Here is a 21627-nt window from a genome sequence, read left to right as displayed (position 1 = left end):
TACTGCCCATCTGTGACTTTGGTGAAGCAAGAAGTAAAAAAAATGTAAGGAAGCAGACAAATAAGAAAACAAACTTGTAGAGGCTGTTTTGTAGTGGCTAGCCAATAGGTGAAGGGTGTTATGTCCCTGTCAAGAGAAAGAGGTTGAGTCACAGACAATGCCAAGACAGACCACTTGTGTATGGTTTTGACTAGATGGGAAACAACTATTGTCAGATTTGACTTTTCCGTAGCAGATTACAATTTACGCAGCAGGTTAGGAGAAATAACATAGCAGGTTAGGAGATTTAGGTTAAGGTTAAGGAAAAGGCTGTTGGGTTATGGTTAGCTAAAATGCAAAATAAATCAACTATTGACACTAATTTCACAAAAGCTGTATCCCTTCTAGCCGTAACCCTTGCATATGTATGTCTCTTGTATTGTTGGCCTAGGCTTTTGGCTAACAAGTAATCAATAAGTGTCTCCTCGTGTCCAAATTATGAATAAGCTCTGTACTGCAGAGATTGTTAAATATTTGATCTACAAAATATAATTTGGACATCACCACCACAAAGTAATGGGCTTTTATAGCTATCAGTCTTAAACAAGTTTGTGTCTAGAGATGGAAAGTATTCTTAAAATAGCTTACTCACATTGAATCTCCAGTTTTTCTGAAAAAGTTATTTAGTTAAACAAACTTTATTGATCCCTAGAGAGGGAAATTGGGTAAGGACCACATCCATAATTGTTTTATGTTTCTAGAAACTAGAGTACATGTAATAAGATCATCTCCTTTAACAAACCTGTAACCGCCTCAAACTAAATACACAATCATTTCATAGACGTCCGACTACAGGTCCATGTTTTGAATGAAACATGTAAGCCATCCATCCCATCCCCTCCATAACATCTCTATCTCCTCTCTCCAGCCACTCTCCTCCATCTAGAGCCCATACTGTGTGACATAGGGGACTTTCACTGCCATGACCAGGTGACCTGTGTCCCAGAAGGCTGGCTATGTGACAGGGAGCCAAACTGTCCAGATACCTCGGACGAAGCACAAGACAGATGTAAGTCACTCACTCACACGTTCATCTATGCTACCATTCACCATACACTTCAATAGCGCCAGACACGTGTAATTCACTAATTCATTTATTCGCCCATTCACCATATACAGTACTTCAAGGTCACCATATTATTTCACATTCTGTGATCTCTTATTCCATGGTTTTACTTGCCTTTAACTGAACATATTCTTTATTCGTTCTGCAAATTCTGACCATAGAAACGGGTATTGCTTCATGCTTATATCCATTTTAGATCTTTAAGATCATTTTATTATATTTTATGATATCAAATGTAGCTGGGTGTCCAGATAAGAATCCACTGCAGTTGCTGATAGATACAGCAGCTTTTACTGTAGCCAAGTTCACAATTCTCTCCATAATTTTACATCTTGATATTTATAGTGGAGGCTGCTGAGGGGAGGATGGCTCATAATAATGGCTTGAATGGAGTCAATGGAATGGTATCAACAAGAGTGCCGCAGCGGCACTGCATCTAAGTGCAGGAGGCGTCACTACAGACCCTGGTTCGATTCCAGGCTGTATCACCACCGGCCGTGATTGGGAGTCCCATAGGGCGGCGCACAATTGGCCCTGTGTCGTTAGGGTTTGGCCAGGGTAGGCCGTCATTGTAAATAAGAATTTGTTCTTAACTGACTTGCCAAGTTAAATAAAGCTTAAATAAATAAATAAAATAAAAAAAATCAACCACATGGAAACCATATGCTAGATAGCGTTCCATTGACTCCATTACTAGCCGGCCTCCCCTCAGCAGCCTCCACTGCTTGATAATGATTACAGTACCTTTCCTATTGACCTCCAGTTTGTGAGAAGATGGTACAGTATTTTACTAAACCATGGCATGTATTCCAAGGTTGCAGTGGGCCAAGTCTTCCCCGCCTCACCAGGTATTCCATTATCATTTAGATTAATCGTGTTGGCTCCATTTTATTTACTAAGCCTGTAGAGAGAAGGCCCTGAATATTCATCATGGGAATTTGGCGCAGCTCATTATCATAGATTATGTATTTTTTTTTAAGGAATTAGATCAGCTTTGAGTGCTGCAAAGAAAAGCACAGTGAAATCAAACCACCCCTGTTTATAGGCTACCGGTGCTTTGGTTCCAATACCTTACACCATGCCCAAACTGGATGCGCACGTGCATGTGCCATGGTGTGCAAATTGATTTTGTCCCCCCACACCAAATCATGACACACAGGTTGAAATACCAAAACAAACTCTGAACCAATTACATTAATTTGAGGAAAGTTCGAAAAGCATGAAACATTTATGGAAATTTAGCTAGCTTGCAGTTGCTAGCTAATTTGTCCTATTTAGATAGCTAGCTTGCTGCTATTAGCTAATTTGTCCTGGGATGTACACATGGAGTCGTTATTTTACCTGAAATACACAAGGTCCTCTACTCCAACAATTAATCCACAGTCGTCTCTCATCCTTCCAGGCTTTTTCTTCTTTGGACTTTATATGGTGATTGGCAACTAACTTGTATAAGAGGTATTACCACAACCAACCTCGGTTCATCTTTCAATCGCCCACGTGGGTATAACCAATGAGGAGATGGCACGTGGGCTTATGCTTCTAAAAGCCAATGAGGAGATGGGAGAGGCAGTTCTGCGCCACAAATAGAAGCAACTTCTATTTTAGCGCCTGGCAACGCAGACGCTCGTTGGTGTGCGTGAGCAGTGCGGGTGCGATGATTGAATAATATGTATGTGTAAATGTATTTTGCAAAGCTCGTGCACGCAATGCGAGCGGTGTGGTCAGCATGTTTGAGCAGGTTTTCCAAGAGTCGGTCATGGCCCCCCTTTTGGTTTTTCCCTGATACTACACAGCTGATTCAAATAATCAAAACTTGACGATGAGTTGGTTATTTGAATCCACTGTGTACTGCTAGGACAAAAAACTAAACGTGCACATAATGGGAGCCCCAGGTCTGAGTTTGGGAAACCCTAGTGATGGGAAACCAAGGTTTTTTTTAAAGTTTTGTTAGTGCTCTCACCATATTGTGCTGAAAAATGGTTCATTACTCAGGGCATCATTATCTGTTCACAATGTACTTTAGTGACATCTGCTTGTCAGAACTAAATATCAAATCAGATTTTATTGGTCGAATACACATGGTTAGCAGATGTTATTGTGAGTGTAGCGAAATGCTTGTGCTTCTAGTTACGACAGTGCAGCAATATCTAACAAGTAATCTAACAATTCCACAACAAATAAATCTAAGTAAAGGAATGGAATAAGAATATATAAATATATGGATGAGCAATGTCAGAGAGCATAGGCTAAGATGCAATAGATAGTATAGAATACAGTATATACATATGAGATGAGTATGTAAGATATGTAAACGTTATTAAAGTGCCATTATTAAAGTGACTAGTGTTCCATTTATTCAAGTAGCCAATGATTTCAAGTCTGTATGTAGGCAGCAGCCTCTCTGTGCTAGTGATGGCTGTTTAACAATCTGATGATATAGAAGCTGTTTTTCAGTCTCTTGGTCCCAGCTTTGATGCACTTGTACTGACCTCGCCTTCTGGATGGTAACTGGATGAACAGGCAATGGCTCGGGTGGTTGGTGTCCTGGAGGGCAGGTCATTTGTCCTCGGTGATGCGTTGTGCAGACCGCACCACCCTCTGGAGAGCCTTGCGGTTGTGGGCGGTGCAGTGCCGTACCAGGTGGTGATACAGCCCGACAGGATGCTCTCAATTGTGCATCTGTAAAAGTTTGTAAGGATTTGTATTTGACAAACCAACTTTCTTCAGCATCCTGAGGTTGAAGAGGCGCTGTCGCGCCTTCTTCACCACACTGTCTGTGTGGGTGGACGATTTAAGTTTGTCCGTGATGTGAACGCAGAGGAACTTAAACTTTCCACCTTCTCCACTGCTATCCTGTCGATGTGGATAGGGGGTGCTCCCTCTGCTGTTTCCTGAAGTCTACGATCATCTCCTTTGTTTTGTTGGCATTGAGTGAGAGGCTATTTTCCTGACACCACACTCCGAGAGCCCTCACCTCCTCCCTGTAGGCTGTCTTGTCGTTGTTGGTAATCAAGTCTACTACTGTTGTGTCGTTTTCAAACTTGATTATTGAGTTGGCCACGCAGTCATGGGTGAACAGGGAGTACAGGAGGGGGCTGAGCACGCACCCTTGTGGGGCCCCAGTGTTGAGGATCAGCAAGATAGAGATGTTTTTTCCAATGGCACGTCAGGAAGTCCAGGACCCAATTGCACAGGGCAGGGTTGAGACCAAGGGCCTCAAGCTTAATGATAAACTTGGAGTGTACTATGATCCTGAATGCTGAGCTATAGTCAATGAACTGTATTACATTATTTTTTATTATTTTTATTTAACCTTTATTTAACTAGGAAGAGGGGCATTCAAGTCAGTTAAGAACAAATTCTTATTTACAATGACGGCCTACCAAAAGGCAAAAGGCCTTCTGCTGGGACGGGGGCCTTGGATTAAAAATAAATAAATAAATATATATAATATAAATATAGGACAAAACACACATTACAACAAGAGAGACAACACAACACTACATGAAGAGAGACCTAAGACAACATCATAGCAAGGCAGCAACACATGACAAAACACAGCATGTTAGCAACACAACATAACAACAACATGGTAGCAATACAACATGGTAGCAGCACAAAACATGGTACAAACATTATTGGGCACAGTCAACAGCACAAAGGTCAAGAAGGTAGAGAGAATAATACATCACACAAAGCAGCCACAACTGTCAGTAAGTTTCCATGATTGAGTCTTTGAATGAAGAGATTGAGGTAAAACTCTCCAGTTTGAGTGTTTGTTGCAGCTCGTTCCAGTCGCTAGCTGCAGCGAACTATAAAGAGGAGCGACCCAGGGATGTGTGTGCTTTGGGGACCTTTAACAGAATGTGACTGGCAGAACGGGTGTTGTATGTGGAGGATGAGGGCTGCAGTATATATCTCAGATAGGGGGGAGTGAGGCCTAAGAGGGTTTTATAAATAAGCATCAATCAGTGGGTCTTGCGACAGGTATACAGAGATGACCAGTTTACAGAGGAGTACAGTCATGTGTCCTATAAGGAGTATTGGTGGCAAATCTGATGGCCGAATGGTAAAGAACATCTAGAGAGCACTCTTACCTACCGATCTATAAATGATGTCACCGTAATCTAACATGGTTAAGATGGTCATCTGAATCAGGGTTAGTTTGGCACCTGGGGTGCAAGAGGAGCGAATACGATAGAGGAAACCAAGTCTAGATTTAACTTTAGCCTGCAGATTTGATATTTGCTGAGAGAAGGACAGTGCACTGTCTAGCCATACTCCCAAGTACCTGTATGAGGTGACTACCTCAAACTCTAAACCCTCAGAGGAGGTAATCACACCTGTGGGAAGAGGGGCATTCTTCTTACCAAACCACATGACCTTTGTTTTGGAGGCGTTCAGAACTAAGTTAAGGGTCTTCAGCGGGACACCTGTCGACAACTCCAGGTGAAATGGTAGGGCGCACAATTCAAATAAATAATCATAAAAATTATACCATGCGATTGTTTGAGGACGGCTCCCCACATCAAAATATTTTTCAACCTGCACAGGCTTCATAAAATTACAAATAGCGATTAAATATTCACTTACTTTTTGAAAATCTTCCTCTGATTTGCAATCAAAAGGGTCCCAGCTACAACATGCATGGTCGTTTTGTTAGATAAAATCCTTCTTTATATCCCAAAAAGTCTGTTTAGTTGGCACCATCGATTTGAGTAATCCACTCGTTCAACATGCAGAGAAAGGAATACAAAAAGCTACCGCTAAACTTTGTTAACCTGTTAGGGCTAGGGGCCAGTATTGACATGGCCGGATAAAAAACATACCCGATTTAATCTGGTTACTACTCCTGCCCAGTAACTAGAATATGCATGTAATTATTGGCTTTGGATAGAAAACACCCTAAAGTTTCTAAAACTGTTTGAATGGTGTCAGTGAGTATAACAGAACTCAAATGGCAGCCCAAAACCTGAGAAGATTCCATGCAGGAAGTGGCCTGTCTGACAAGTTGTGTTTCATCTTGGCTCTTTTTATTGAAGACTGATGATCTTTGCTCTAACGTGACACTTCCTACGGCTCCCATAGGCTCTCAGAGCCCGGGAAAAAGCTGAACGATATCGAGGCAGCCTCTGGCTGAAACACTTTATCGCGTTTGGCAAGTGGCCGATCAGAGTACTATGGGCTTAGGCGCGTGCCCGAGTCGACCCCATGCATTATTTTCTTTTGTCTGTTTACCTAAACGCAGATTCCCGGTCGGAATATTATCGCTTTTTTATGAGAAAAATGGCATAAAAATTGATTTTAAACAGCGGTTGACATGCTTCGAAGTACGGTAATGGAATATTTAGAAATTATTTGTCACGAATTGCGCCATGCTCGTCACCCTTATTTACCCTTTCGGATAGTGTCTTGAACGCACGAACAAAATGCCGCTATTTGGATATAACGATGGATTATTTTGGACCAAACCAACATTTGTTATTGAAGTAGAAGTCCTGGGAGTGCATTCTGACGAAGACAGCAAAGGTAATAACATTTTTCTTATAGTAAATCTGACTTTGGTGAGTGCTAAACTTGCTGGGTGTCTAAATAGCTAGCCCTGTGATGCCGGGCTATCTACTGAGAATATTGCAAAATGTGCTTTCACCGAAAAGCTATTTTAAAATCGGACATATCGAGTGCATAGAGGAGTTCTGTATCTATAATTCTTAAAATAATTGTTATGCTTTTTGTGAACGTTTATCGTGAGTAATTTAGTAAATTCACCGGCAGTGTTCGGTGGGAATGCTAGTCACATGCTAATGTAAAAAGCTGGTTTTTGATATAAATATGAACTTGATTGAACAAAACATGCATGTATTGTATAACATAATGTCCTAGGGTTGTCATCTGATGAAGATCATCAAAGGTTAGTGCTGCATTTAGCTGTGGTTTGGGTTTATGTGACATTATATGCTAGCTTGAAAAATGGGTGTCTGATTATTTCTGGCTGGGTACTCTGCTGACATAATCTAATGTTTTGCTTTCGTTGTAAAGCCTTTTTGAAATCGGACAGTGTGGTTAGATTAACGAGAGTCTTGTCTATAAAATGGTGTAAAATAGTCATATGTTTGAGAAATTGAAGTAATAGCATTTCTAAGGTATTTGAATAACGCGCCACGGGATTTCACTGGCTGTTACGTAGGTGGGACGAAATCGTCCCACTGGCCCTAGAGAAGTTAAGACAGAAGCTCATACTATACTAAATAAAACAAATTATTTGAACAACAGTGCAGAAAGTGTTGTTTACCATTAAAAAAAAAACATCTCAAAATTGTGTACCTTCAACTGGTTTTTACCTCATACACGTCCCTGAATGTTCCATAGTTCCCTACTCTACTGCTAAACTACCATTCAGGTGAACCCTTTTATACAAAATCTATACTAAAAGTATGGTGTCCAGTAGAGGTCAGTGTTTGAAAGCAGCTTGGAATAAAAAAAAGCACCAGAACCACGGCGAATTCAGTGGGATCTTGCATTTTGCAATAAACGGTTTGAAAAGGTATGTGATCTAACGAAGCTTCTGACGTCATTGGTGATGTACTTGTGATAAAGTGATACACGCATTGGTACAATACTTCGAAGTATACTGCTTAGCGATTTCGACGCATACCTCGGAGCTCCGGTATCAAACATAACATCACCAGGATACCCTGTCTTAGAGCAGGGTTCCCAAACCTGGTCTTGGGGGCACCCCTGGGTGTATGTTTTTGGTTTTTCCCCTTGCACTACACAGCTGATTCAAATAATCAAAGCGTGATGATGAGTTGGTTATTTGAATCAGCTTTGTAGTTCTAGAGCTAAAAACAAAACATGCACCGAGGGGGCCCAAGACCGAGTTTTGCAAAAATTCAACTCTTACCCTACGAGGTCCGGAGCCTGCTGGTTTCCTGTTCTACCTGATGATTAATTGCACACACCTGGTGTCTCAAGTCTAAACCAGTCCCTGATTAAACGGGAACATTGAAAAAAAGCAGTGGAACTAGATTGAGATCCAGAGTTGAATTTGACGGCCTTAGAGTATAGACAAAATACAGCCTTTGTTAGGAGATATTGTATGTGTTCAGTGATGGCACCATACAATGCTTTATTAGTGCTTTGTGTTGAATGTAGTATGATTGATGGATGTATCTTATCCAACCAAATAAGAGGCTCTGTGTTTAAGGATGTTTTTCTTGGGACCTGACTTTTCCCAGTTGAACACCATGTAGTTGTACACCACCCTGCATATTCCAGGTAACGGTCATGTCATGGTACCATTTCCTGGTACCGTTTGCTTGTCCGTGGCTCTGCCTCTCCCTCAGTGGAGAAGTGTAATCACCACATGTAAAGCCCCAGAGGGGAGACCAGCCAGGCATTCCATTACACACACACGCGCACACAAACAACAAACACACACCTTCCATTCCATTCCATTAACGTGAGACTGTAGTAGGCCACTGGTTCAGATGCTCAGCCACAGCATAGCTTACCCTACAGGGACTGGACTGCTGACGCTCGCTACCAATACCATACTGCACCAGTGGAACTAGAAAACAGGACACTCTCCTGAAATGGCTAAAAGAAACACCAGTGAATTGTAAAGTGGCAATTCTGGGAGTCCCACAGCAAAGCAGACAGTCTCGACAGAGAGAATGAAGAATTAAAATAAAACTTTGTTTGGGAGTCCAGAACATTTTGAATGGGGTCACCAAGGTGGGGCACAGACCCAGTTGAGGGGGACCATAACATTTTGAACTTTAATCGATAGAAGGTGGATTTTTTTCAATATACAGTGAGCTCCAAAAGTATTGGTACAGCGACACATTTTTGGTTGTTTTGGCTATGTACTCCAGCACTTTATATTTGAAATGATACAGTATAATGATGATGAGGTTAAAGTACAGACTATCAGCTTTAATTAAAGGCTATTTTCATCCATATCGGGTAAACCTTTTAGACATTACAGTACTTTTTGTACATAGTGGGGACCAAAAGTATTGGAACAAATTAATTTACATGACTGTGTACTAAAGTTGAAAAAAAGTTAAGTATTTGGTCCCATATTCATAGCATGCAATGACTACTTGACTCTACATATTTGTTGGATGCATTTGCTATTTGCTTTGATTGTGTTTCAGATTATTTTGTACCCAATAGAAATTAATGGTAAATAATGTATTTTGTCATTTTGGAGTTACTTTTATTGTAATGAAGAGTAGAATATGTTTCTAAAAACTTCTAAATGAATGCAGATGCTACCATGATTATGGATAATCCTGAAAGAATTGTGAGTAATGATGAGTGAGAAAGTTACACACACAAATATCATACCCCCCCAAAAATGCTAACCTCACTTATTACTGTAATGGTGAGCGATTAGTCAGCATATCTTGGGGATATGATATTGTGCGTCTATAACTTTCCTGAAATGCAATAAGGAGGGGACTTGCAGCGCGTGGAGAGTCTCAAATAATACAAAGTTCTATATTAATGTTTGGCTATGCAGACGCTTGTTCACAAGCGGTGTGAGTGAAATTATTGAATAACGTATGTGTACATTTATTTTACAACGCTCACGCAAGCAATGTGGCCGGTGTGGTTTGTGTGTAACTATGAACTGGGTGGTTTGAGCCCTGAATGCTGATTGGCTGACAGCCAGTTTATAATAGAATAAGGCACCTCGGAGGTTTGTGATATACAGTGGCTTGTATTCAGACCCCATGACTTTTTCCACAATTTGTTATGTTACAGCCTTATTCTAAAATTGATTAAATCTTTTTTTCCCCCTCATCAATCTAAACACAATACCAAATAATGACATGAGCGTAAGTATTCAACCCCTTTGCTCAGTACTTTGTTGAAGCACCTTTGGGAGCAATTACAGCCTCGAGTCTTCTTGGGTATGATGCAACAAGCTTGGCACACCTGTATTTGGGGAGTTTCTCCCATTCTTCTCTGCAGATCCTCTCATCTCTATCAGGTTGGATGGGAGCATCGCTGCAAAGCTATTTTCAGGTCTCTCCAGAGATGTTTGATCGGGTTCAAGTCCGGGATCTGGCTGGGCCACTCAAGGACATGCAGAGACTTCTCCTGAAGCCACTCCTGCATTGTCTTGGCTGTGTGCTTAAGGTCATTGTCCTGTTGGCAGGTGAACCTTTGCCCCAGTCTGAGGTCCTGATGGCTCTGCAACAGGTTTTCATCAAGGATCTCTCTATACTTTGCTCCGTTCATCTTTGCCTCGATCCTGTCTAGTCTCCAAGTCCCTACCCCTGAAAAACATCCCCACAGCATGATGCTGCCACCACTGTGCTTCACCGTAGGGATGGTGGCAGGTTTCCTCCAGATGTGGCGCTTGACATTCAGGCCAAAGAGTTCAATCTTCGTTTCATCAGACCAGAGAATCTTGTTTCTCATGGTCTGAAAGTCTTTAGGTGCCTTTTGGCAAACTCCAAGTGGGCTGTCATGTGCCTTTTACTGAGGAGTGGCTTCCGTCTGGTCACTCTACCATAAAGGCTTGATTGGTGGAGTGCTGCAGAGATAGATGGGAGAACCTTCCAGAAGGACAACTATCTCCAATGAGGAACTCTAGAGCGCTGTCAGAGTGACCATTGGGTTCTTGGTCACCTCCCTGACCAAGGCCCTTCTCCCCCGATTGCTCAGTTTGGCCAGGCGGCAAGAGTCTTGGTGGTTCTAAACTTCTTCCATTTAAGAATGATGCTGTAGAAATGTTTTGGTACATTACATTACATTACATTACAGTCATTTAGCAGATGCTCTTATCCAGAGCGACTTACAGTAGTGAATGCATACATTTCATACATTTTTTCCCTGTGCTGGCCCCCCGTGGGAATCGAACCCACAACCCTGGCGTTGCAAACACCATGCTCTACCAACTGCGCTCGATACAATATCGTCTCAGAGCTCTACAGACAATTCCTTTGGTTTTTGCTTTGACATGCACTGTCAGCTGTGGGATCTTATATAAACAGATGTGTGCCTTTCCAAATCATTTCCAATCAATTGAATTTACCACAGGTGGACTGCAAACAAGTTCTAGAAACATCTCAAGGATTATCATTGGAAACAGGATGCACCTGAGCTCAATTTTGAGTCTCATAGCAAAGGGTCTGAATACGTATGTAAATAAGGTATTAACGTTTTTAATTTTTAATACATTTGCAAACTTAACCTGTTTAGGATAGGGGGCAGTATTTTCACGGCCGGATAAAAAACGTACCTGATTTAATCTGGTTATTACTCCTGCCCAGAAACTAGAATATGCATATAATTAGTAGATTTGGATAGAAAACACCCTAAAGTTTCTAAAACTGTTTGAATGGTGTCTGTGAGTATAACAGAACTCATATGGCAGGCCAAAACCTGAGAAGATTCTATATGGGAAGTGCCCTGTCTGACCATTTCTTGGCCTTCTGTAGCCTCTTTATCGAAAATACAGGATCTCTGCTGTAACGTGACATTTTCTAAGGCTCCCATTGGCTCTCAGAAGGCGCCAGAACTTGGAATGATAACTCTGCAGTCCCTGGGCGAAAAACAGTAGGGGTTTTGGAGAGTGCTCCTTCTGAGAACAATGACACTGGTGCGCGCGTGCATGTGATGACTCCATTTTCTACTTTCAGTGTTTGAACGGATACAACGTCTCCCGGTTGGAATATTATCGCTATTTTACGAGAAAAATCGCATAAAAATTGATTTTAAACAGCGGTTGACATGCTTCGAAGTACGGTAATGGAATATTTTGACATTTTTTGTCACGATACGCACCGGCGCATCACCCTTCGGATAGTGTCTTGAACGCAAGAACAAAACGCAGCTATTTGGATATAACTATGGATTATTTGGAACCAAAACAACATTGGGTGTTGAAGTAGAAGTCCTGGGAGTGCATTCTGACGAAGAACAGCAAAGGTAATCCAATTTTTCTTATAGTAAATCTGAGTTTGGTGAGTGCCAAACTTGGTGGGTGTCAAAATAGCTAGCCATGATATCTACTCAGAATATTGCAAAATGTGCTTTCACCGAAAAGCTGTTTTAAAATCGGACACCGCGATTGCATAAAGGAGTTCTGTATCTATAATTCTTAAAATAATTGTTTTGTATTTTGCCAACGTTTATGATGAGTAATTTAGTAAATTCACCGGAAGTTTTCGGTGGGTTAGTTCTGAACAAAACATGCTAATGTAAAAAGCTGTTTTTTGATATAAATATGAACTTGATTGAACAAAACATGCATGTATTGTATAACATAATGTCCTAGGAGTGTCATCTGATGAAGATCATCAAGGTTAGTGCTGCATTTAGCTGTGGTTTTGGTTTTTGTGACATTATATGCTAGCTTGAAAAATGGGTGTGTGATTATTTCTAGCTGGGTACTCTCCTGACATAATCTAATGTTTTGCTTTCATTGTAAAGCCTTTTTGAAATCGGACAGTGTGGTTAGATAAAGGAGAGTATTGTCTTTAAAATGGTGTAAAATAGTGATATGTTTGAAAAATTGAAGTTTTCGCATTTTTGAGGTATTTGTAATTCGCGCCACGCTATACCATTGGATATTGGTGAGGCGTTCCGCTAGCGGAACGTCTAGATGTAATTAAAGCCTGTTTTCACTTCATCATGATGGGGTAATGTGTGTTGACTGCTAAGGATTTTATTTATTTAATCGATTTTAGAATGAATACTTACCGAAGTCACTGTATGGCCATTATACCACGGCTAAGAGCTGTGTCCAGGCACTCCGCGTTGCACATAACAACAGCCCTTACCCGTGGTATATTGGCCAAAAACCACACCCATTCGGGCCTTATTAAGCGTAATGACATTCAACCTACAAAGTGGAGTGCATTCATGGATGCCAAGGCAAGCCAGGCTTCCCCCAAAAATGTAACAATAAAAAAGAAAGAAACGAATGAAAGTATTTGTAATTTGTGTCTATCTGCGTTTCATAATTTCCCTTAAATTCTCAAGAGGCTGAATCTATTTCACCAGAGAAAGCATTCGAGCGAGGCAAACATACTCTTTTTGGCCAGACAGCATCAGATACATGGGCTACACATATTTAAACAGAAAGGCGCTGTTTTGCTGTTGGTGCATATCAATATATTCAGGGCCGACCCATCAGGTCTAAACATTTCTGTGTGTGTGGGGGGGGGGGGGGCACTGGAGTGGCCAATCAGATTTCAGGGGCAGCTATGGCCACCCCCTGGACACACCACTGTGGGAGACACAACATCCTGTGAACCATTCAAGTGTGTATAGGACAAGTACTGGTATACATACAGTAGCTTAATTTACATTTACGTCATTTAGCAGACGCTCTTATCCAGAGCGACTTACAAATTGGTGCATTCACCTTATGATATCCAGTGGAACAACTTAATCACATTAGATCATTTAGGACAGGCAACGTATTTTGTGCCGAGGTTCTCTGGAGTCTGGAATGATATCCGTTTTTGTTTTTGTTATTTTTGAGTAGGAAGAGATTATTAATAAATGGTATATCTTCTGTTTTAAAACCATTCCAGTGTGTACATGATGACTACCGATATACATGTACAGTAATAGCTTAATCATATTAGTATAACGTAGCAGACAGGTAGGTATATCTCAGAGCCAAGTCTCTCTAGAACAATATGCATTGTTGTTGTTTACTGCATATATGAAAAGATTATTAATAAGTGGGAGTGCAATTGTAATGTCCTCTAATTTTACACTATTTTGCATAAAACGCTCCCTCTTAATGAAATGATAAGCCATAGGCCGTTAGTATAGAAGGTACTGCCATCAGACATAGTAAGCCTGGTGCGTAATGTATAAACTGAAATACAGCACGGTAAGACACAGACACTGCCGACTGTCAAGCCGGTGCTTTATGACTGTGGATGTGTCCCTAATTGCACCCTATTCCCTATAGTTCACTACTTTTGAGTATAACCCTGTAAGACCTAAAGGGGCTTAGGTGGTGGGCGTGACAGGAGAAGTGGCAGAGGGCGTGGCAATGTGTGAGGATGGCCCGTCGGCGTGGCTTGTTTGTCTTTTTAAATACATTTCTTGCAATTCTACAAATTTTTTCATGGAGCTGAGAGAAAATGTTGCCGTTTTAAAGCTAATTTCCTGTGATTCTACATATGTGACCGACCGGCTTGATTCCGTCATATGTAGCAAATTTTTATAAATTATGTTTTTTACATTGGATAAAAGTAGAAACTCAGAGCTAGAAATGTGCATATCATACACTACAGTTGAGGAACAATGGGAAAGTAATTCTGCATTGAAAGTTGATACCCCTGTGTTTATTATTATTATTTGACCCTGCTGGTCATCTATGAACGTTGAACCCACTTGGCCATGTGCTGTTATAATCTCAAGCCAGAAGAGGGCCTGGTTCCACTCTAGGTTTCTTCCTAGGTTCCTGCCTTTCTAGAGAGTTTTTCCTAGCCACCGTGCTTCTATATCTGCATTGCTTTCTGTTTGGGGTTTTAGGCTGGGTTTCTGTATAGCACTTTGTGACATCAGCCTATGTAAAAAGGGCTTTATAAACACATTTGATTGATTGATTTATTGATAAACTTGTAACCTCACTTTTGAGAAAATGGCCATTGAATGTTTTGGTACACCTACTGGGGAGCTCTTCTTTGTCTACACCCATTCAGCCTCGTTTACGCCCTCTTTAGCTCCGCCCATCTCTTTAAGTATTCACATGTGAATCCATGTACTAAACAACCAAAGATTTCAAGACTAAAGGCTAGTTTATATTACGGGTGTGTTCGTAAATTTAATCTGGAGTGCCAGAGTGAGCTCTGGGCATTCGTAAACTCAGAGCGTTGTCATATTGTCCGTCCATAAATTCAGAGCGTTCCGCTGTCGGAGTGTTCAGAGCACACACTGGACACTTTGGCTGAGGAGTAAGGTTGATCAGAGCATTCTGCCCTAACAGCAGCAGTCAAGCACCCAAACTAACTGTCTAACGTTGGCTAGCTTGTTAGCTACTTCCAGAAACAAATGAGAGAACAGCTCACTCTGACCATTTCACTAGCCCTAGCAGAGCTGGTTAGGCTGTTTTGATGTTATACAAAGCATTAGTGACTGCAACTGTGCTGCTGGCAACAATTTAATTATGCTTTTTGGCCAATATTTACTGACATCAGCCATATTCAATGGGTGTTGAGCGTTTGTACATTCGTCAGCTATTCTTCGCTCTGGCACACTCAGACGAGAGTGCTCTGAAATTGGATTAGATAGACAGAGCGAATTTAGCAACTACGTCTATCAACAATTGTCGCAGTGACATCATGAACATTCTATTAAAATGGTAACTTGCATAGTGAAGTCTTTTGTTTAGACATGTAGCTAGCTAGCTAAACAATTAACCATAATCTCAACTCATGATGTTACTACCCTGCATGAATCTGCAGGTAGCTAACCAACCAGGTTCAATGTTAGCTATCTAATGTAACCCTCTCACCAGGCTTGAATATGACTCTCACAATATTAACTTATGTAGAGTATCTAAACAGCATGGGATGTTAGGTGAGAAGGACATCTCCAATAAGAATTCCTATTGTAAACTATCTAGGGTTATGACAATAGGGTATTAACTTCAGATGAAATTATTATAGGTTTCTGTTATTGAATCAGGATAGGCTATCCTATGCATTAAATTAGATTGAAACATTAAATGACTCCACCAAGGCAACATATATAAGGTTCAATATGTGTATTATTACATTTTCATAGCACAACATCAAAATAAATAAAAATAATAAATCCCAATGAGTCGTGCACAACCCATGTTGCTTAATAACCCGTTGGCGCACGTTGGAGCTAAAAAAAAACAACGACACACATAAAGTCCAGAAGCACATCACGCTGTGGTTACTCACTACTTGTAGATATTCCTTCAGCGAAGTATGACAGTTCCTTGCAGGTTTCCTCAAAAAATCCACAACAAGCACCTCTATCAATGCAGACAGTACTCCTTAGCCGTAACCAATATCCCATGGGAACATGAACTCGTTAAGCTTTCCCAAGCAATTATCTCTCGGTGTTACACGATGCTAGGCTAACCTCAAGGCTGTCAAATACCACCACGATGAAATGGTAGCTTCAGTCTTTACTAAGTCTTAACAAAATTATAACAACTCTCTTATAAAATAAAATCGGTATTTCCCTTCATGTCTTAGTAGTAATGGGTTTTGTTCTAGTTTTGTCGTCTTCTTTTATCATTTTTTTTCACCAACGGTCCTAATGTAAAACGTCCATCCTTTTCTCAACGTCTCTCTCCCTCTCTTTTGTTTCCCATGCCTCCCGTTAACCAGGTCCACTCTCCCATTGGCCACAGCTTAAAACCTCTTAAAGCACTCGTCCCGCATGCGGGATCAACATCCAGCGAAAAATCATATCGCCATATTCATAACCGAACCATAACAAAATGTAATACTTTTTTTTCTCAAATATAGGACTATTTTATATCGTTTTATAGATACACCTCTCCTGAATCGAACCACGTTGTCCGATTTCAAAAAGGCTTTACAGCAAAAGCAAAACATTACATTATATTAGAGGAGTACGTCGTCAAAGTAGCCACATCGCCATTTTCCGACCAACCACATGCGTCACAAATAACCAAAACACAGCTAAATGCAGCACTAACCTTTGACAATCTTCATCAGATGACACTCCTAGGACATCATGTTACACAATACATGCATTCTTTTGTTCGATAAAGTTCATATTTATATATAAAAACAGCATTTTACATCGGCGGGTGACGTTGAGAAAATATTTTCCCTCAAATGCATCCGGTGAATTAGCGCTACAATTTACTAAATTACTATTCGAAAACATTTTTAAAATGTAATATTGTCATTCAAAGAATTATAGATTAACATCTCGTGAATGCACCCGCATTGCCAGATTTAAAAATAACTTTACTGGAAAATCACACTTTGCAATAAAAGGGGATGCTATACTCAGAAAAATAGGCTGGGCGATACAGGTTAGCGCCATCTTGGAACAATCTAATATCAAATCTACTCTTGTATACTATTGTAAATATTCCCTTACCTTTGATTATCTTCATCAGAAGGCACTTCCAGGCATCCCAGGTCCACAACAAATGTTGTTTTGTTTGAAAAAGTTAATAATTTATATCCCAATAGCTTCTTCTTGTTAGCGCGTTCCGAAGGCTACTCAAAATGTACCGTAGTGCGCGGGACTTGTCGTCACGAATGTGCAAAAAATATATATTTAAGTTCGTTCAAACATGTCAAACGTTGTATAACATAAATCTTTAGGGCCTTTTTCAATCAGAGCTTCAATAATATTCAAGGGGGACGATTGCATTGTCTTTCTAAACGTTTCGAAAGGGGAGGGTAGCCAGGGGCACCCGCGTCATAATGGTAATGGCCCTCCCCCTATGACCAACTTCCAAAGCCTCTCATTCCGTCAGTTTGTACCATAGAAGACTCAAACCACTTTCTAAAGACTGGTGACATCTAGTGGACGCCTTAGGAAGTGCTCAATGAATCCTAACTCACGGTGTGTTTTATAGGCAAAGTGCTGAAGGTGAGTCCACAAATCAGATTTCCACTTCCTGTTAGGATCTGTCTCAGGGTTTTGACTGCCATATGAGTTCTGTTATACTCACAGACACCATTCAAACAGTTTTAGAAACTTTAGGATGTTTTCTATCCACATCTACTAATTATATGCATATCCTAGCTTCTGAGTTTGAGTAGGAGGCCGTTTAAAATGGGCACGTATTTTTTTCAAAATTCGCTGTAACGCCCCTATCCTTAGTGTGTGTTAAGAGGTTATTAACAAGCAACCCTATTGGTCAAAACTTAAACTTAAAAGTAAACCAAACTATTCACTTATACATTAAATAAATATTTCTTCAAAAATAAATGCATTAACCTCTCTAGGGTAGGTGAAATAATCACACACCCATTTTTCAAGCTAGCATATAATGTCATATAAACCCAAACCACAGCTAAATGTAGCACTAACCTTTGATGATCTTCATCAGATGATAACCCTAGGACATTATGTTATACAATACATGCATGTTTTGTTCAATCAAGTTCATATTTATATCAAAAACCATTTTTTTACATTAGCATGTGACTAGCATGTGACTAGCATTCCCACCGAACACTGCCGGTGAATTTACTAAATTACTCAAGATAAACGTTCACAAAAAGCATAACAATTATTTTAAGAATTATAGATACAGAACTCCTCTATGCACTCGATATGTCCGCTTTTCGGTGAAAGCACATTTTGCAATATTCTCAGTAGATAGCCCGGCATCACAGGGCTAGCTATTTAGACACCCAGCAAGTTTAGCACTCACCAAAGTCAGATTTACTATAACAAAAATGTTATTACCTTTGCTGTCTCCGTCAGAATGCACTCCCAGGACTTCTACTTCAATAACAAATGTTGGTTTGGTCCCAAATAATCCATCATTATATCCAAATAGCGGCATTTTGTTCGTGCGTTCAAGACGCTATCCGAAAGGGTAAATAAGGGTGACGAGCATGGCGCAATTCGTGACAAAAAAATTCTAAATATTCCATTACCGTACTTCGAAGCATGTCAACCGCTATTTAAAATCAATTTTTATGCCATTTTTCTCATAAAAAAGCGATAATATTCCGACCGGGAATTTGCGTTTAGGTAAACAGACGAAAGAAAATAAAGCATGGGGTCGACTCGGGCACGCGCCTAAGCCCATAGTACTCTGATCGGCCACTTGCCAAAAGCGATAATGTGTTTCAGCCAGAGGCTGCCTCGATATCGTTCAGCTTTTTCCCGGGCTCTGAGAGCCTATGGGAGCCGTAGGAAGTGTCACGTTATAGCAAAGATCCTCAGTCTTCAATAAAAAGAGCCAAGATGAAACACAACTTGTCAGACAGGCCACTTCCTGCATGGAATCTTCTCAGGTTTTGGCCTGCCATATGAGTTCTGTTATACTCACAGACACCATTCAAACAGTTTTAGAAACTTTAGGGTGTTTTCTATCCAAAGCCAATAATTATATGCATATTCTAGTTACTGGGCAGGAGTAGTAACCAGATTAAATCGGGTACGTTTTTTATCCGGCCGTGTCAATACTGCCCCCTAGCCCTAACAGGTTAACCTCTATGGGCTAGGTGGGACGCAAGCGTCCCACCCGTGGTGCACTCCATCAACAGCAGGTGCATTTCAAGAGCGGCAAATTTGAATCCAAATAAATGTCAAAATTCAAATTTTTCAAACATACAACTATTTTACACCCTTTGAAAGATAAACATCTCCTTAATCTAACCACGTTTTACGATTTCAAAAAGGTTTTACGGCGAAAGCATAAATTTAGAGTATGTTAGGACAGTACATTTACAAGAGTTGTGTGTAATGTTTTGTCAATTCAAAGACAGGGTCACCAAAACCATAAAACCAGCTAAAATGATGCACTAACCTTTTACAATCTCCATCAGATGACACTCCTAGGACATTATGTTAGACAATGCATGCATTTTTAGTTCTATCAAGTTCATATTTATATCCAAAAACAGCGTTTTACTATGGCATTGATGTTTAGGAAATCGTTTCCCTCAAATAACCGGCAGTCTAGTCAGCAACACAAATTAAATAATTAAAATTAGAAAACATTGGTAAAATATTATATTGTCATTTAAAGAATTATAGATTTACATCTCTTGAACGCAATCAACTTGCCAGATTTAAAAATAACCTTACTGGGAAATCACACTTTGCAATAATCTGAGCACTGCGCCCAGAAAAATACGCGTTGCGATACAGACTCGCCGTCATGTTGGGGAGATCTAAAATACTATGTAAATAATCCATTACCTTTGATTCTCTTCATCAGATGTCACTTCCAGGTATCACAGGTCCATAACGAATGTAGTTTTGTTCAAAAAAGCTCATCATTTATGTCCAAAAATCTCCGTCTTGTTAGCACATGATCTAAGCCCGCCGGACTTCACTTCATGAACGAGGGGAAAAAATATATTTACGTTCGTTCAAACATGTCAAACGTTGTATAGCATAAATCATTAGGGCCTTTTTTAACCAGAACATTAATAATATTCAAGGTGGACGAATGCATCCTCTTTTATAACGTATTGGAACGAGGGTACCCAACATGAACTCGCGCGCCAGGTGTCTAATGGGCCATCATCGTTCCATGGCTCTTGTTCGGTCAGATCTCCCTCCAGAAGACTCAAAACACTTTGTAAAGGCTGGTGACATCTAGTGGAAGCAATAGGAAGTGCCAAAATATTCCTCAGCCCCTGTGTTTTTCAATGGCATAGGTTTAAAGGTAATACAACACATCAGGTATCCACTTCCTGTCAGAAAATGTCTCAGGGTTTTGCCTGCCAAATGAGTTCTGTTATACTCACAGACACCATTCAAACAGTTTTAGAAAATGTAGGGTGTTTTCTATCCATATATAATAAGTATATGCATATTCTAGTTACTGGGTAGGATTAGTAACCAGATTAAATCGGGTACATTTTTTTATCCAGCCGTGCAAATACTGCCCCCTAGCCCCAACAGGTTAACAACATTACAATTCAGGAGCAATTCAATCATCTTTTAAATATAATACCAATGAATTATAACAAATAAACTCAATACTTGGTTTAAACAAGAATAAACTCAATACCTGGTTCAAACAAGGGTATTACACTCTCCCCCCACCAAAATTAGGCATGTCCTCATGACTTGTAAACACACAAGTGAAATGTAATAAGTAACCATGTCAACTCTTAACTACTGTCTACAACAACTGAGACAAATCTTGTTAGATAATTGAAAAGGAGATACATTTGTGTTTCCCTTATCCGATCCACTTGTATAGTGTGGAACAATATTTGACAACTGGGGCAAGGCTCCAGTTTCCACTTCTCCTTGAACTTCTCGTTCCTCTTCTTGAATATCTTCAATTGAGTTAGATGCTTCATTATCATCTGCTTCAACTCCAGTTGCGCCCTCAGCTTCTTGACTGGACTCTATTTCTTCTACAACTTGTTCTGTTCTTTCAGGTTCCCCGTCATTTGATTCCAGACTATGTCTAGGTCCAAGCTAAACGGTTCCGACATTTCTTCCACTTCTCGGCTCCTACAGTTTGTATTAGGCATGTCATACCATACTCTGATGTCCTCATCTTCTGAGTAAAAATCCTTCTCATCTTCTGGATTCTTAACCTCTTCAACTTTCTCATCATTCCGAGGAGTACAGTTTCCAGGCAGCTTTTCATTTCCCTTTCTCTTCCTCCTTCTTTGCAGGGTCCTTCTCCTAGGAGTTAGTTCTATGTTAACCTGTTATGGATAGGGGGCAGTATTTTCACGGCCGGATAAAAAACGTACCAGATTTAATCTGATTATTACTCCTGCCCAGAAACTAGAATATGCATATAATTATTCGCTGTGGATAGAAAACACTCCAAAGTTTCTAAAACTGTTTGAATG

General features: G+C 40.3%; 1 pseudogene; it reads left to right on the top strand.

Annotated features, from left to right (window-relative positions):
• The first annotated feature begins 600 nt into the window (after positions 1–600).
• The window catches only part of LOC106582301 (low-density lipoprotein receptor-related protein 1B-like), a 407952-nt pseudogene continuing 386925 nt past the window's right edge, over positions 601–21627 (top strand).

This window comes from Salmo salar, chromosome ssa21 (assembly GCF_905237065.1).
Source record: "Salmo salar chromosome ssa21, Ssal_v3.1, whole genome shotgun sequence".
NCBI lineage: Eukaryota > Metazoa > Chordata > Actinopteri > Salmoniformes > Salmonidae > Salmo > Salmo salar.
This window is presented reverse-complemented; position numbering and strand designations above follow the sequence as displayed.